Source organism: Lissotriton helveticus, chromosome 4_1 (genome assembly GCF_964261635.1).
Source record: "Lissotriton helveticus chromosome 4_1, aLisHel1.1, whole genome shotgun sequence".
Lineage (NCBI taxonomy): Eukaryota > Metazoa > Chordata > Amphibia > Caudata > Salamandridae > Lissotriton > Lissotriton helveticus.
This window is the reverse complement of record NC_136063.1, coordinates 1667951523-1667967322: the sequence shown is the minus strand read 5'-3', so window position 1 is coordinate 1667967322 and position 15800 is coordinate 1667951523. Positions and strand designations below refer to the sequence as shown.

The window sequence follows — 15800 nt, the reverse complement described above, 5'->3', positions numbered from 1 at the left end:
CCATCGCAGCATGTTCTTTGCCAGCTGTATAAATTCCTTCTTTCTCCGCCAATGATAGAATTTGATGTTTCTGTTCAGCAGCCTTTCTTTGGAAATCCTGCCTCCTTTCCTCAACTAAATTAAAAAATACTTTCTATTCTTCACGTAATGAACATGTTAGATTATCTTTATGTGCCCTTTCTATATCTAGTGATTTCATTGTTAAGAAGAATTCACCCATAAACTGTGGTCTAAACTACTTTTTACTGGATTCATATTCTTTCGAATAGGAATTTCTGTAAACACGACATCTATATTAGAATAATAATATTGTTATTTCCTTGTTCTATAAAGTAAACTTGAAAGTACACTACAAGAAATGCCATATGTTAAAGGTAAATGGTGATATGTGATGCTCTCAGTTACTGAAGTAGGTAAGCTCATACAAACAGAACAATCACTAATCTCCATGGGGTCTACATACTGAAATAATAACTTTGTAAATACATTTAAAGAGGTATCATTGTCAGTTACTGGGTGATGTAAATCTATCTCATCTCATGCTTCTAATTCTACTCTATCTCCTTTCATGTTAGCTGTCTTTTCATTAATGTTAGTGCCATTATTTTTATCTATTATCATGAGATAAGGAACTGCAATCGTCAATAATAGCCAAACTAGTATCACTAACAACAAATTACATATACAAACACTACAACATCTTTTAATACAATTTCGTTTTGGTCTTTCTGTAACTCTGGTCTCAACTATTTTGATTCAAGAAGATTTCTCTTCTTTCTTTTGATTTAGAATCAGACTTTCTGAATGCTTTCAAGGAGATCTCACTTTACCTTCGTCAATCTGTTCTACGTTTACTTCTTCATCAGATTCTTCATTAATATCTAGATTCTCAAACTCTTCAAGAATCACATAGGTCCATTCATGTCCTTTAAATTCAAATCATGAGCTTGATCCAGCTGCCTGATCACTGTGTCTTCTCCAACCTGGTGGGAGATAGAACACACTAGGTCAGCCAATCCTTTGCAATAATGCAATACCAGAGCATCAGTTATATTCCGCAATCTATGTCCTGGTATATATGCCTGTCTCATTGCTCTTCCCATGATAATCTCATGGGGATTCAGACCTGTGTTCCTGCCAGGAATACTCCTGAGTCCCATCAGAACAAGAGGCAATGCATCTGGCCAACTCATTGAAGTTGATGCACACACCTTTGCCAGTCTTAACTTTATTCTGCCATTCAATTGTTCTACCACTCCAGAAGCCTTTGGACAGTATGCACAGTGCAGTTTCTGTTCGATTTTGAATGAATCAAAGATTATTCTAATTATTTCATTGTTAAAGTGAGTTCCTCTATCTGATTCCAAAGTTACTGGAAAACCAATTCTTGGAATGAGTTCCCTCACCAATAGTCTAGAAACAGTTATGCTGTAACTTCTTTTTGTGGCGTATGCCTCCAACCACCGTGAAAACAAACAAACAATCACAAGGACGTACCTCAATCCCCTGCATGGTGGTAATGCTATGAAATCTAGCTGTAGCCTCACAAATGGTCCCACTGCTTGCCCAATCTTTCCGCAACTGACCACTGTTTTTCTTCCTGGATTTATTTATTGACAAGTTAAACATCTCTGGCAAAGACTTTCTGCGACTGCCCTAAATCTTGGATTGTACCAATCCTGTCTGAATTGTCATATGATAGCACCCCTGTCCACATGCATGCCTCCATGATACATTCTTGCCATTTGTGAGAGCAAGCAATCTGGCATAGTTGGTCTGCCATCATGGTACACCCACATACCATCCGTTTCCCTTCGTTCTCAACCCTGCTTTATCCAATTTTCCTTTTCACTTTCTTCCACTTCCTCCTGCAACTGTCTCACCACTACCCATGTCTTAAAAACTGAAAATTACATAAGTTGGCAGCTGATGCCATTTGTTTCCATTTTTTTGTTTATAGACATTTTATTTCTAGCACAATACAGAGCAACTTGGTCAGCATAACGGTTACCCGCTGTCACTTTGTCATATCCTGACTGGTGTGCAGCACACTTGACCACTGCTATTTCTTTTGGCAATTGTATCGCGTCCAATAATTCTTTCCCACATTTTCCATTTCTAATAGGGGATCCTGAAGAAATCATGTATCCCCTTTGCAACCATAACTGGCCATAATCATGCACAACCCTGTAACCATATTGGCTATCAGTAAATATGGTCACTCTCCAATTTTTCCCAATTTTGCATGCTTTAATTAAAGCGATCAATTTAGCTACTTGTGCAGATTTAACTCCGGGTAAACAGGAAGCTTCAACAACTCCAGCCAATTTGCTTGCCACATAGGGTGCACTCAGTACGCCTTCCTCAAGTCTTAGACAGGAGCCATCAACGAATAACTTTTGTTCTGGCTCTTTCACTGGTTCCTCTTGTATGTCACAATGTGGCTTAGTGCACATCTATGTAACATCTAAACAGTGATGTTCTGTCTCATCTTTCACTTCTTCACATTTTAGATCTGGTAATAGTGAGGCTGGATTCATCATAGTACATCTGATTACTGTCACATTTTTGGCTCCTAAATTACTCTTTCGAACTCTATCTGACTAGGGGTAAGATGCTGTGTTCTATTTCTTGTTAATAAAATCTCGACTGAATGTGGGACATATACCTTCACAGGATGTCCCGTCACAATTGATTCATTTTGTTCTATGCTCATACAAGTAGCAGAAACTGCTTTTATGCAGCCAGGTAATGCTAAAGCCACAGGATCCAGAGTAGCTGAAAAATAAGCCACTGGACGTCGGCTTAATCCATGTCTCTGAGTTTAGACTGAGAGTGCACAACCTCCCCTCTCACAACATAACAGTGAAAACTCTTTTGTATAGTCAGACATTCCTAGAACTGGGGCCTCACATAAACCGCTTTGTAATTTCACAAAGGCTTCTACACTTTCATAATCCCAAACTATTGAATCTTTTGCTCTTTTTCGTGTCATCTGGATTAAAGGCTTCGACAGTAAGGAGAATCCAACAATCCGCTGTCTGCAGTATCCCACAACTCCAAGAAACATTCTGATCCCTCTCTGCGTTTGTGGCAATTGCATTTGTCTTATTATTCAGATTCTTTCTGTGGTCACTTTTCTCACTCCTCTTTCTATTTGGTGACCCAAATATTTTAATCCTGTTTTTCAAAATTGTAATTTTTCTGGAGATACTTTGTGTCCTTCATCATCCAAATTATTTAGTAGTGTATTTGAATCAGTGACACAATCATCTCTGCATTTTGATGCCACAATCATGTCATCAATATATTGCACTAGGACTGATTTTTGGGGCATAATTAGCTTTTCTAGGCACTTTTTTAAAATTTGATTAAAAATAGATGGACTCTCTGTATACCCTTCAGGAACTCTGTTCCATATTAAAATACGATCCTCAAATTTAAAAGAAAAAAGATACTGGCTATTAGGGTGTAATGGAATCGATAAAAAGGCTTGGCACACATCAATTGCAGTAAACCATCCCGCATTCCAGGGTATTTGATACAAAATCACTGCTGGATTTGGCAGCATTGGACAACACAGTACTACAATTTTAGGGACTTTCCTTAAATCTTGCACTATCCTGTACTTCCCATTAGGCTTTTTGAGACCCATTATAGGTGAGTTACAAGGACCTCTCAATCTTTCTTTCAGAATGTCTTGTTTAATCATTCGATCAATTTTTAGAAGCTACTCCTGCTTTAACTTCTTGATTCATTTCGTATTCTCGGGTGTTCGGATAAACAGCACCTTCTTTTACAGTCACTTTTACTGGGTCCACATTTGCCATTAGACCTATTTCCTTTCCAGTGAAATAGCACACTTTTGGATTTACTGTAGTTTTTAGCTCTTCTGGTAAGTCATTCTCTGTTATTAATGAATACAGTTCATCTACTTCGGTACCTTGCTTAGCTAGCATTATTTTATAAACCATGTCTTCGTCAGGGGTTTGAAGAGAAACACAATCCAGTGTGCAATAGATTGTACAATTCAATTTACACAAAAGGTCTCTGCCTAATAAATTGACTGGACTTGAATCACAGACTACAAATCTATGCATATCTTTGAATGTTCTGATTCGTAGCTCCAGAGGTTCTGTAATTGGGGTTCTGGTTTGCTGATTAGCTACTCCAACCACTTGGATTGAGACCCCTGAGAGGGGTAGGTTTGGGAGGTCTGCTGTTCTTACAGTAGAACGGGTAACACTAGTGTCCAATAGCAAAGTGATGTCATTACCTTCCACCTTCCCATCAACAAATAGACCTGACTGATCTACCGGTAAGGATGTGCCAAGTACGCATTCCTCTTCCTCCCCCCTCAGGCACCATCATTGCATCTACATATCTTCTTCATTTTTGTTCTGCAAAAAATACTGTGAAACTACAGAACTTTTCTTACCGCTTCCTGGTAATCCGGTGTCCACACTGTACTGTGCCTGATTCACAAAATTTGGCAGAGGAGAGGTGGTAACTGATACTTCTGATTAACTACCTGCTGCGGTTGTTTCTTAAATCCCTCAATCTGCGTCTGTGGATTTAAGTTTTGATTTGGGCCATTATTATTCTGAATATTTTTACACTAGTTTTTCCAAAGGCCAAGCTTTCCAAATCCATGACAAGGGAACCTTTTCTTTGCATCCTCTCTGCTAATTCGTCCCTTTTGTTTACCACTATTGGCCACATTATCACTCTGACCATGCTCTTTTGTCTGTCCATCTGTTTGAACATCTAATTTTATTCCTTGTTGTTCTGCCAATTTCATTTGTGCCCACATCATCTATTCTTTTATATTCTTATGCCTATCTTCAATATCGTCCCCATAATATTTACCATATTTTAATATTTCATCTACGATCTTGCTTTGGCAACAAATCTTATGTTGTTGAATCATTTGACTAATCTCAGGTTCTAATCCAGTAACAAATCGATATACGAAATGTCCCATATCTTTATCTCCAATGCTTTCAAATCCACTATACTGCTTTATTACCTGCAGTAACCATTCATAATAGGCATGAACAGATTCATTTTGCTCATGGGTTGTGTAATCTATTTTTATCCAATCTGTTTCTTTTGGAGGTACCTTTCCTTTTAAGAACGTAATTAATTGAGAGGGATCTCTCGGATATTCTTCACTAGGCCAATCTGCTGTGATTTTACATTCTGTCCGTAAGTTTGCAGGCACAACTATATCAAACAGACCATCTAAACCTTTCAATAAAACTTTCCAGATCTTCATAAACCTTTTGACCTGTCAGTCGCATTCAACTGGCTTCTCTCTCAAGTTTTGGGAGCTCGTTTGTAAAACACAAAATATCCTGTTGACTCCATGGAACATGCATGTATCCACCACCAGGTACCTCCATCATGGGACACAATCTTTCTACTTTCCCTGTTTCTTTCATGAAATATGCATTAGACGTTTCCTAAGCCTTTTTCTTTTGCCACCTTACTCTCAACTTATCAAGGTCTCCCCATTTCTGCAAAATACTCAATAACTCTTTCACTTGCAATTTTCGTCCTGACACATTCATATTTTCCAAATCCTTGTCAGTAAAATCCACTCTGTAAGGTTTCTGTAATACCTTTGATCTCCCTATGTCTATTCCCATCTCAGAGGATAGTTCTGTCAATTTCTCAAGAAACAATCTAGCATTTCTGGTTATACTCCTGCATACAAACAACAATTCTACTTTATCACATGTGTTCAATCTATTTATTCCCACATTTCTTCCAATTATACTTTCAATTTGTAAATATCTAATATTTTAGGAGGTGAACTCTGTTTTTCAAACCCTTGTGCCCATCTCTCTAACGTTTCTGGTGATACCGATGAGGCACTCCTGACCCCCAAGGATGTTACTGTCCTTTCTTCTTTTGAACTACTAGGTAGATCCATTAATGAAATTACTGAATCACACTCACTTGCTTGGTCATCTGTTATTATAATTTATTTTCTGGGATTATTCAAAGTGTTTGCTACAGTTTGTGCTTTAGGACAATTTACCTTGTCTCCATACAGGGAACAACGGGACCTATAGTTACGGGTATTGTCATTGCTTCAGGATTTACATTTAGCTGAGTTATTTTCTGTATTAGTTCTTCTCTATTTTTATTTAATGCTTCTTTTTCTTTATCATATAGTACTCTATTAACTGTCTGCTCATATATAACCTGTGGAATTAATGGTGGTCCTAACATTGGAGCACTTGGGATAACTTTACCTGGGCCTTCTTGATACGGTGGTGGGTTATTATTCAAAATGTTTTCATACAATTCATAATCTGATTCTCCATACCCTGTTGCATTCAAGTCATTCAAGTATTTCGATTTTTATTTACACTCACTCCCTGTTTGTTCATCAACCATTAATATGGGATACAATCCTTCTGATTCAATTGCTCTTCTCCACTGTTTCATTTGTTCTTCACGCGTCCCAATCATAACTCTGGTATTAAATCCTGAAAATGTTCCTCTTCGACCCTTTTCTTTCTCAAATGACTCAGTCTTCCATTCTTCTAATGCCTCATACTGAGTTAATCCAGGTCTTGGCTCTAATTCATACATCCTCATTCTCAAATTCTATAAAATGTATCCGTTAAAGGTACCATGCTCTGGGAAAGCCAAAACACCATTATCCTTTGTATATTCCATCCAATTCTCCTTCCATACACATGTATGATAAACTCTCTTCATCATCATGAATGAAGCAGGTGTTTTAGGTGGCAGAATAGAAATTCCCTCTCTAGTCAAGACGGGTTTATCTTTCTTGAAGAGATTTTAAATTTTCTTTATAAATGACACTGTACTCCTTTCTCCAAACATTTTAGATACTCGATGAATAAAATAATAATCTGAAGAACTTTGAATTTTCCTGTCAAGACGTCTTGCACCAACGGGCAAATACGAATTGAGCATACAAAATTTCACTAGCTAGTCAAATTATAGTTTTTATTCAGGCTTTCAATCAGGCTTCCGGTCACGCTGGTAATCTGACCAATGCTCGGGTGGCCTTTCGAATTATGTCAGTTCTGCTCCTTACTACTGAGCCCTCCTTTTCAATCTGTGTTTGTCACATACTCGCTGCTTCCACTAATCCCAGCGCAGCTTACTGTGACATTAGTGTAACTCCGGCAACTGACCCTCCCTTTACAAGGTAATACGTAAACTTCTTTTCCTCACTTTTCTTTCAAATAAAATCCATTAACAAAGACATATGAACATTCGCTACTCTGTCTGTTCCACAAAATCAAAGGATGGTAAATTTCTTTCTACTGCAAGTAAAACCATCCTCTCACACTTCTTTGAGTAAGACCTTCCTTTTACTTTTCATACACTACGAGTAAAACTTTCCGTTTACCCTTCAATCTAGCTCGAAAGAACCTGCTACTACTTCAGTGTTACCCTTACAAGGTGATATAACACAAGGTTTCACCAACGAACTCTCTGCTATCAATCACTCACACTTTATACAAAGTAGTCCCTAGTTCAACACTGCTAGTCTTACCTAGCGTCTCAGTGTTATTCCAACAGACGAGTAACCTCACTCCAGTGTGGTTTCTATAGCCACCCGTTATTCACTTTTTCCCCTGGAAATTCAAAAGCATACAACAAAACATAATACAATAATCAATAATCAATACTTCTCACCAAACTAGACAATAATAACCAAAATAACCAAAAATAAATAGTTTCACTGTATGCCACCTATCTCTACTCTAATCCCATTTACCTATTATTATCTCCCTCATTAGCATTAGTAAAATAGCTGAGTTTAGTTTTCTAGCAAGCAGGTAAGTTTCAAGTGGCCGTTTTTTTAACTACTGCGCAAGTGCAGAAAGTTTCCTCCAAGCAAAAGATACATCATTCTACATAGATGCAGTAGACGCATGTGCACTAAATAATTTCAGTTAGCGGCCATCTTAGAATCACTCTCGAGTTACTGGTTAATAAAACACATAGGCAAGCTTCGTTCTCATTTATAAATGTTGTTTAAAGCATGTTATTTCGACAATACAAGTGTGTTAGACCAGGCATCCTTGGCGTGGTTTCCCCCTATCTTTTTGCCTCTACCTCCTGTTTTTTTGATGCTGTGCTTGATTTCGTTTTTGCTGGTTTAGATGCTTTGGGCACTTTGCCACTGCTGTTCATTGTCAAAGTGCAAGTGCTCCCTGTGTAAATTGTTAATGTGATTGGTTATTCATTATTGGCATATTTGTGTCACCAGGAAGTCCCTAGTAAAGTGCACTGAGTGTGCCAGGGTTGGTGATAACAAATGCTAATTGTGGGCCTGCAGCACTGATTGTGCCACCAACATGAGTAGCCATAAAATGGTGTCTCAGGCCTGCCACTGCAGTGCCTGCGTACAGTCTGTGAACTGCCATGACCTCCTGGTCAGTGTCCCCACTGGCCAGGCCTAACCCTTCCCTTTCTGTACACATTGGTTCCTCCTATGGAAGGCCCAAGGTACCCCCTAAGGTAGGGTGCAGTGTATGTGAAAGGTAGAGCATGTACTGGTGCAGGTGACATGCTCTGGTAGTGAATTACAGTCATTTTCGTTTTTCACTATTGTAAGGCTATCATGGGGAATGCTGGCTACAGTGGCTACCAGCATATCTTCCCATAGGAGCACGATAGGACATAAAAGTCTGGTATCCCTGAACTTAGAATTTAAAAACACATCTTTTAGGAAAGGTTGTTTTTAAATCCTGTGTTTGAGAACAGCACTTTTAGAAAGTTGCTGTTCTCTTGTCTGACCTTTCTGTGTGCCTTGGCCTGTTTGTGAATTGACTGTCTGGTTTGAGAGTGACAGAGGCTGGGAGCCCCCAGGAGGCTTGCTGAGTCAGCCCTAGGCTGAATGACTGCATCTGCATCTTGAGTGGTGGAAGGGGATAGCACCTGAGCCTGAATAGGGCTGAGCCTGCGTTCCACAATGCAGGTTGCACCTCCTGCTGGGCGGCTGACGACCCTGCCCCTCTCCCTGAAAGGAAAGGAGAGGCCAGGAAAACAAAGTGCTCAAGGAACACCCATAACTGGTTCAGTGCGGGTTCAGAGCCCTCCTGAACAAAGGGATCAAAGACTTTTAGGGGTATAAGTACAGGGCCCCTGACTACAGAAAATTAGATCATCCTGGAACCTAGAAGGAACCTCTGCCACGGAGAAAGCTGAAACTGAAGAAGGAAGACTGTCCTGCTGTTGCTCTGCTGGACTGACCTGCTGTTGCTTTGCTGCTAAGGAGAGGGGTAGGACTTTGCTTTGTGCTGTGTCCTCTTTCTTGAAGGAATCTCCAAGGGCCTGAGAAAAGCTGGCTCCCTGTTAAGAAGTCCCAGGAACAAAAGGACTTCACCCCCAGCTTCCCTGAACTCTGCTGAGAGAGTTCTGTCCTTCCTAGAGTGCTTGGGCCAGTTGTGGTGCCTCTGGAAGTTGTACCTGTGTTGGGAAGGCTGGAAACCAAGCGTTTAAGGAACTTTTCTGCAAGTTTTATCGCATCTCCGGCATAGCAAGAAAATTCCGGCCGCTGCGAAAACCAAGATCATCGCAGCACCTGTCGTCGCTGCCTGAAGACATCGCATCCTTCATTTGCGGGAAGATTTCTGTTGCTGTGAACATAGTCGCAGAACCTGTCGCGGCTGGGTGAGATCACCGCATCACGTCGCTGCGAGAATCGTCGCAGAGCCATCGCATCCAGGAACTGCGAGTTAAAGATCACCGCTGAGCTGCGCATCGTCGCCCCGGAGATCGTCCCAGTCCCTCAAGATCGTCGCATCGTGCCTTTGCGAGCATTTTCCTATTGAACCTCGGCACCGGAATCCATACAAGGTATCGTCTCCCTCCCCATACAGACCGGATTTGTCGCAACACGCTCGCTAAGTCCAGCGGGGTTGTCGCATCCCCTCCCCAAGATCTCAGGAGTGACGTATCGCTTGTTTTCCACCGCACCAGCTTGTTTTGGAACTTTGTCGCATTTAAAGGTACTGTTGGCTAAACGTGACGCAACTGTGAACTTTTCATGCAACTGTGGATTATTTTATCGCAACTTTAAGAACTCTTTTGAAACCATAATCTTGAACTGTGTATGTTCGATTGTTGTCGTTTTGGTCGTGTGTAGTTTAGATTAAATACCTTTATTTTTCTAAACTGTTGTGGAGTCAGTTTGTGGTGTTTTCACTGTGTTACTGTGAGTGTTGGTACAAATACTTTACACATTGCCTTCGATAAGCCTTGCCTGCTTGTGCCAAGCTACCAAGGGGGTGAGCAGGGGTTATCTAAAGAGTGTATCCTCCTTACCCTGACTAGATGCAAGGGTCCCTATTTGGACAGTGGTACCTACCTCTGCCAACTAGAGACCCCCAGTTCTAACAAAGTTTAGTACGGGGTTAGAGGTTACATGAGAAGAATGCATCCAATCAAGTCTCTTTTTCCACGAGTCCTTGCTCCATCATATGTCTGATATTGCTGGGCATAATTGGAGCCATTATACAATGGTGCACATCTTGACATATTGAGGGCACTCTTGACATATGTGTGGTTATCTGTGACATAATGGTGGTCATAGAGGGTTCATGTTTTGCATACTGACAGCTTTCTTGATATATTTGTAGTTACACTTGGCACTAAGGTGGTCCTACTCTAATGGTATCCATTACTGAACTATTGGTGGCACTCTGGTCATAAATCTGACTACCCATTGCACAATGCTGATCATAGCCTAATGGTGCACATCCTTGACATGTGATGGGTATTCTTGACATACATGCACTATCCCTCACATAATGTTAGTCCTGGTAATTGTTGTCTATCTTTGACATATTGTGATGTTTCTGACTTGTGAGAACCTTTTCAGGATTCCTAGGGCATCAAGGAGTTTATGATCTCAGACTGTAGCTATTAGAACCTTTTGCCACTGGTGTCCCTAATGTGAACCCTAAACTGAGTATCAAGTTAGCAAAGCCAATAGGTACAAGGCTTACTTATGGAAGTAGTGTGGCCTAGAAACGCAGTCCTCAATAGATCATATAACAGTCATTAAATCATTGTCCTGCCACTGCTTTTTCTTTGGAAAAAACGTATTTTAATCATGACTACAGCTAAATAGCATACACAGGAAAAAGAGAGGGGAGGTGACACGCCACGGACCGGTTACGAGCTACTATTCGATTTTTACTCACTTTGGATATCGGGGGCCTGATACAGAAAACTTGAAAAATTAAAATCAGGATGAATACGGATTGAAGAACGCACGAAGTATTAAATCTTATCATATTGGTCTCATGATTTATGGAGAGTATTTTTTGTGACATTTTACGCTTTTTAGCTATAGCCCTGAAGAAGTCTATGGTTACTACACCAAGACGAAACACGTGTTGGAGACGGCTAGTGTGGTTTTTTGAAGTAGAAAATCTCCAATAAAAGAAGATATGAAGATTTCACAACTCTTGGAATTTGTTCATTTATGTATTTATCTAAGCTCAGGATATAATCGCTGTGTATATACAGCTAAATAGCACACATGAAATTCACAGGGTAGGATAATATGCACAGTTACTGTTGTTGTAGTTCTCACAACTGTAGTTGCACTCTGTCCCTTTAATAGTCCACAAGCACCATCTCCTATACTGTGTATGGTGGCTGGAGCAGGATGCGCAACTTGTGCTCATGAACATGATTGAACATACACTTGTTTGAGCATCAGTGCTTTACTCGGTTCCAACTTTGTCATCTCCTGCGACATTCCCCGGCAGTACATAAGTGTGCATGCTCCTGATCAGAGAGAGGTAAGGCTGCGCCGACACAGGTGACATGGATTGCACTCGCCTGTCGGAAGATGGGGTCATCGCTATTAGGTCGACCTCAGGACCAAAGCTCAAAACTGCCACAAACTCTCTAATATTCCCTGCCAGCTCGCAGTGGTGATCTCTGGTGAGACAAAACTCGCAAACGCGCTTGATATTTCTCAGCATCAAGCCAGCAAAGGCCAATGATGAAACCTCTGATGGCAGCTGCAAATATGTCTAGCACACGTGCTTTGTCTTACATTCTGTTCTTCATCATCTCTGGTTACATTCTGCCACGCTCTGTGGACTGATAAGGGGATTTGAAAAATTGCATACGTCCAAATTTGAAGTATAAAATCGTTTCACCTTACAGCGCGTTGCAGGGGTGTCAGGAATGTAAGGCACCCACCACACGGCATGGTAGTGCAGATTCTTCTTTGGTCTTTAGTGGCCCAGACCTTCGTGCACAGCCTCTTGAGATCCTTCTCTTCTAAGCAGCTTTTCCTTCAAGTTTGGGTACCTCCTATTCCCCTCTACAGCAGTCAGTATGCTCCTTCCTTCAAGGTACAGCCAGACAGCTTTTTATGGCTTTTTGGAGAACTCACAGGTTCTCGTTCCCAAACCTGGGCATGGAGAGCTGGCATCTGATGACCCCAACCCTGGAGCAGAGATGTATTTCTCTGTCTCCATTGGTGTGGCACCACGAGGGTCGGATTGGTAATGCAGGCACTCTGGAAATGGCCCAAGGGCCGGTAGCCGAGTTCTAGCTGGGGGATGCATTTTTGGGTAGCCTGGGGGCTGTCTGTGCTATTCGGATGCCGCCAGTGGCCCAATGGTTGCCTAAGTGGCTTTTCTAGAGGCAGATGGGCAGAGGTATCACTCCCTTTCTCTCTCTGGGCCGGCCCATGTGTGCATGCTGATTAAGCATGGGCAGGGGCCTGAGCAGAAGAGGTCTCACTTGCATTCATGTGTGGCTCAGCAGTGTGAACTAATCTGTGCATTTAAAAAAAAAATTCCAAGTGAAGTTAATAAAACATGCCCGCCACCCCCTTTCTTTTCATAAAACTTCCCTGAAGCACTTTTTTGGGGAAAGGCCATACGCAAATGTGGGCAACTTGTTTTTGGTATGCCAGGGCCAATTTTTTATCCCAATCGAACCCTGGGCACCACTGGCACTGGTCAAAGACAAATCCTGGCAAAATGACTGGGGGGGGTTCTGCCCTATACTCATATCAACTTTACAAACAGAGATTTTGTATACCACAGGTTCACCTCTGGTACCAGTATCAGGTAGTAACTGACAATTGTGTATTCCTCCCAGGCTGGTCAGGTCACTTGTCCTCTAGTGTAATCTGGAAAGATGGATATGGAGGGAAGCTCCTGGTGAAGGGAACACAAAATTAGGTATAGAAAAAGAGATGCTTTCTCTCTCAGTACATTCTCAACCCATTGAGGGTAACGTCTCTAGGGAAGAATAGGGCTGGAAGCGCTGGAAGTCGGGGCCTATGACTTTTTGTCAAAGGAATATACAGTAATGGTCACTTAAAAATGTCAATTGTATGTCACCAGGTTCAATAGATAACATGATGTATTTGTGAAAACCTCAAAACATGCTCTAAGTTATTAAGTGTCAAAACAAAATGCATTTGGTACTTTTTCACTTTACATAACACATGAAGAAAGGGGTGCACCGTGACTGGATGCACAATTACCTAGTGTATGTCATATATGTTTCTTCACATATATGCTGCGCACAGATGACTTCACATGTACGCCTCGCAGTGACAAATTGTAGCTTCTGTGAGCACACAGTAGTGCTTTCATGCCACAGCATGAATGATAATAAAATGAGTTTTTTTAGTGATGTGTACGTCTCTGAATGCAAAAAGGCCCTATGGAACAAAGGTTTTGAAATGACTAAGCCATCAGATGGGTTTTTATCCGACTATAAGTACAAGAACTTCTAGTGAATATATCAAAGTATCGAGTGGAGCCGCCCTATCTCAAACATAGCAGCCCCTCCCAGAGAAAATGCCTGCTGAAGCGAGTATTTATTATACCATAAGAAAATTGCACGAGGACTGGCCGTGTTGCCCTACTGCACAACATTACACTGATCCCTGCTGCTGCTGGTGCTAGGAGATATTTCATTTCCAGTTAGCTGAGGAGATTAATGCACCAGCCTGAGGCTTATTTCATCAAGACGGGCAGGTTTGAATCTAAAACTATACGCCTGAATTGCTTGGTTTAAGAATGTTTACACATTATTCAAATTGAGGGGAAAACACCAGGCTTTAAATTAATTTATAAAGGGATAGTGGATTGCACACAATGGGATGTAAGGTGAAACGGAGCGATGATGGAGGCGAGGATTTTCTACGCTGAAATAAATCACATTGCCAGTTAATTTCATTTCTGTTTTGCAGGCCTTTTTGACACGATGTTCAAGGTACAAAAGAGACGTGCACTTCTAAAACAATCACCAATGCAATAATGTTATTTTTTGCTATTGCTCAATGCTTCAGTGACAGAAAAATGTTCAGGCGCCTCAGGAAAATTGCTACTGGCGTTCTATTGCAATTATTTGTTTCTCACAGAGTACAATTTGTACAATAATCCTTGTGTTAAGATTCTAATATTTTCCGTGGTGCTGTTTAACTACTCTTGTGACCGCTATCGTTATTTTCCTTTACCTCATCTCATCCGGTGCTCTTGCAGATTAGTGAAGGGAGGGGGCGGCTTGGACCAAATAGACTTTCGTCTTTCGCCTTCTTAATTAGCAGTGGAAATGAGAACACACTACTGCAGTTTCTCTCCACATCAACAGCACTGCCTATATCTACCACTCTCGACTAGTTTAGAATCAGACAGTGGACCTTGTTAATGGAGCTCGCTATACTGGTCGGTATGCTAGCTTGCAGACACCCCTCATTTGTATCCTTAAGTGTCGCGTGAATCTGATGTGAGTATGGGAGCGAGGGTCGGCGGTGGGCTCACTCCAATTCCACGGCTTACTTTAACATCACTAAGACATTTTTCTATCAGCTTCTCATGACGTAATTTTAGGGTTAGTCCTTGAGCATGAAGCCAGGTTTCCAGGTCTTTGTTTTCCCAACGAATCTCAGCTTCACAGATCACAGGCTAGGCGTCTTGGTTGAGAAGGCTGCCAGCCCTGACCGGCGCAGCCCTTCTCCTAGGAAGAGTTGCTCTGACTCCATCGGGCTTTGCAGCGTTGACATGTTTGATGGATGTGAAATGCATGGTGGCTATTGTGGTGTCCAGGCCTGGGTGGACACGCGCTGTGCTGAGGCTAGGCCTCTGGCTTAAGTTGCAGCAAGAAGGGCACACGCACACTAGTAATTAGGTATGAGCCAAAGACCCAGAGTGGTCTTGAGCTCCTTTTTTTATGTCTTCTGGCAAGCCCGCCATCCGGTTGCATGCAGGCATTTTACATTGTAAAGTACGGGCCGTGTGGCACCGTCACTACATCCCTCCAATCTTTTAGATGAAAAGTTATTGTAATGTTCAGGATTCAGTCTTCATACATGCGGCTCACAAAGTCCCTTAGTGTTCTGCTGTGGGCAGGATTCGGCCAAAGACCATACCTCTAGCTCCGGGAGTTGTTCTCAACCCCTGTCCCCGCAGAGTCACCTTCCGATGACGGTGAGCTTGCGCTGTGGTTTATCTGTTCGACACCAGCCGGTGTTTCTCCTTCTGGACTCATTGGCGCCGTTCCCTGATTGCTTCGTGGGGTGCTGCGTGGTGCCATTTCTTCTCCCCATTCTTCTACTCCAGTCTCTTCATCTACCACTGGGAGCCTGGCTTCTACCTTCTTAAACCATGATACCTTCCTCGCGACCATTTGGGTCCTGTGCTTGGCCGACTCCATGGTTCCCTGCATGTGGATAACCTCCCAAACCTCTGGCTCATACGTGGTGTAATACTTCCATCCTGGGTGCCAGTCTTTCATGATGACCCGGTCTCCTA

General features: G+C 41.8%; 1 long non-coding RNA gene across 1 annotated transcript in view; it reads right to left on the bottom strand.

Annotated features, from left to right (window-relative positions):
• Positions 1-838: 838 nt before the first annotated feature.
• Positions 839-15800, bottom strand: part of LOC144827644 (uncharacterized) — a 70705-nt gene continuing 55743 nt past the window's right edge. The window contains exon 3 of the long non-coding RNA XR_013610281.1: positions 839-983. This is a non-coding gene — a long non-coding RNA (uncharacterized LOC144827644). The remainder of the gene's footprint in view (positions 984-15800) is intronic.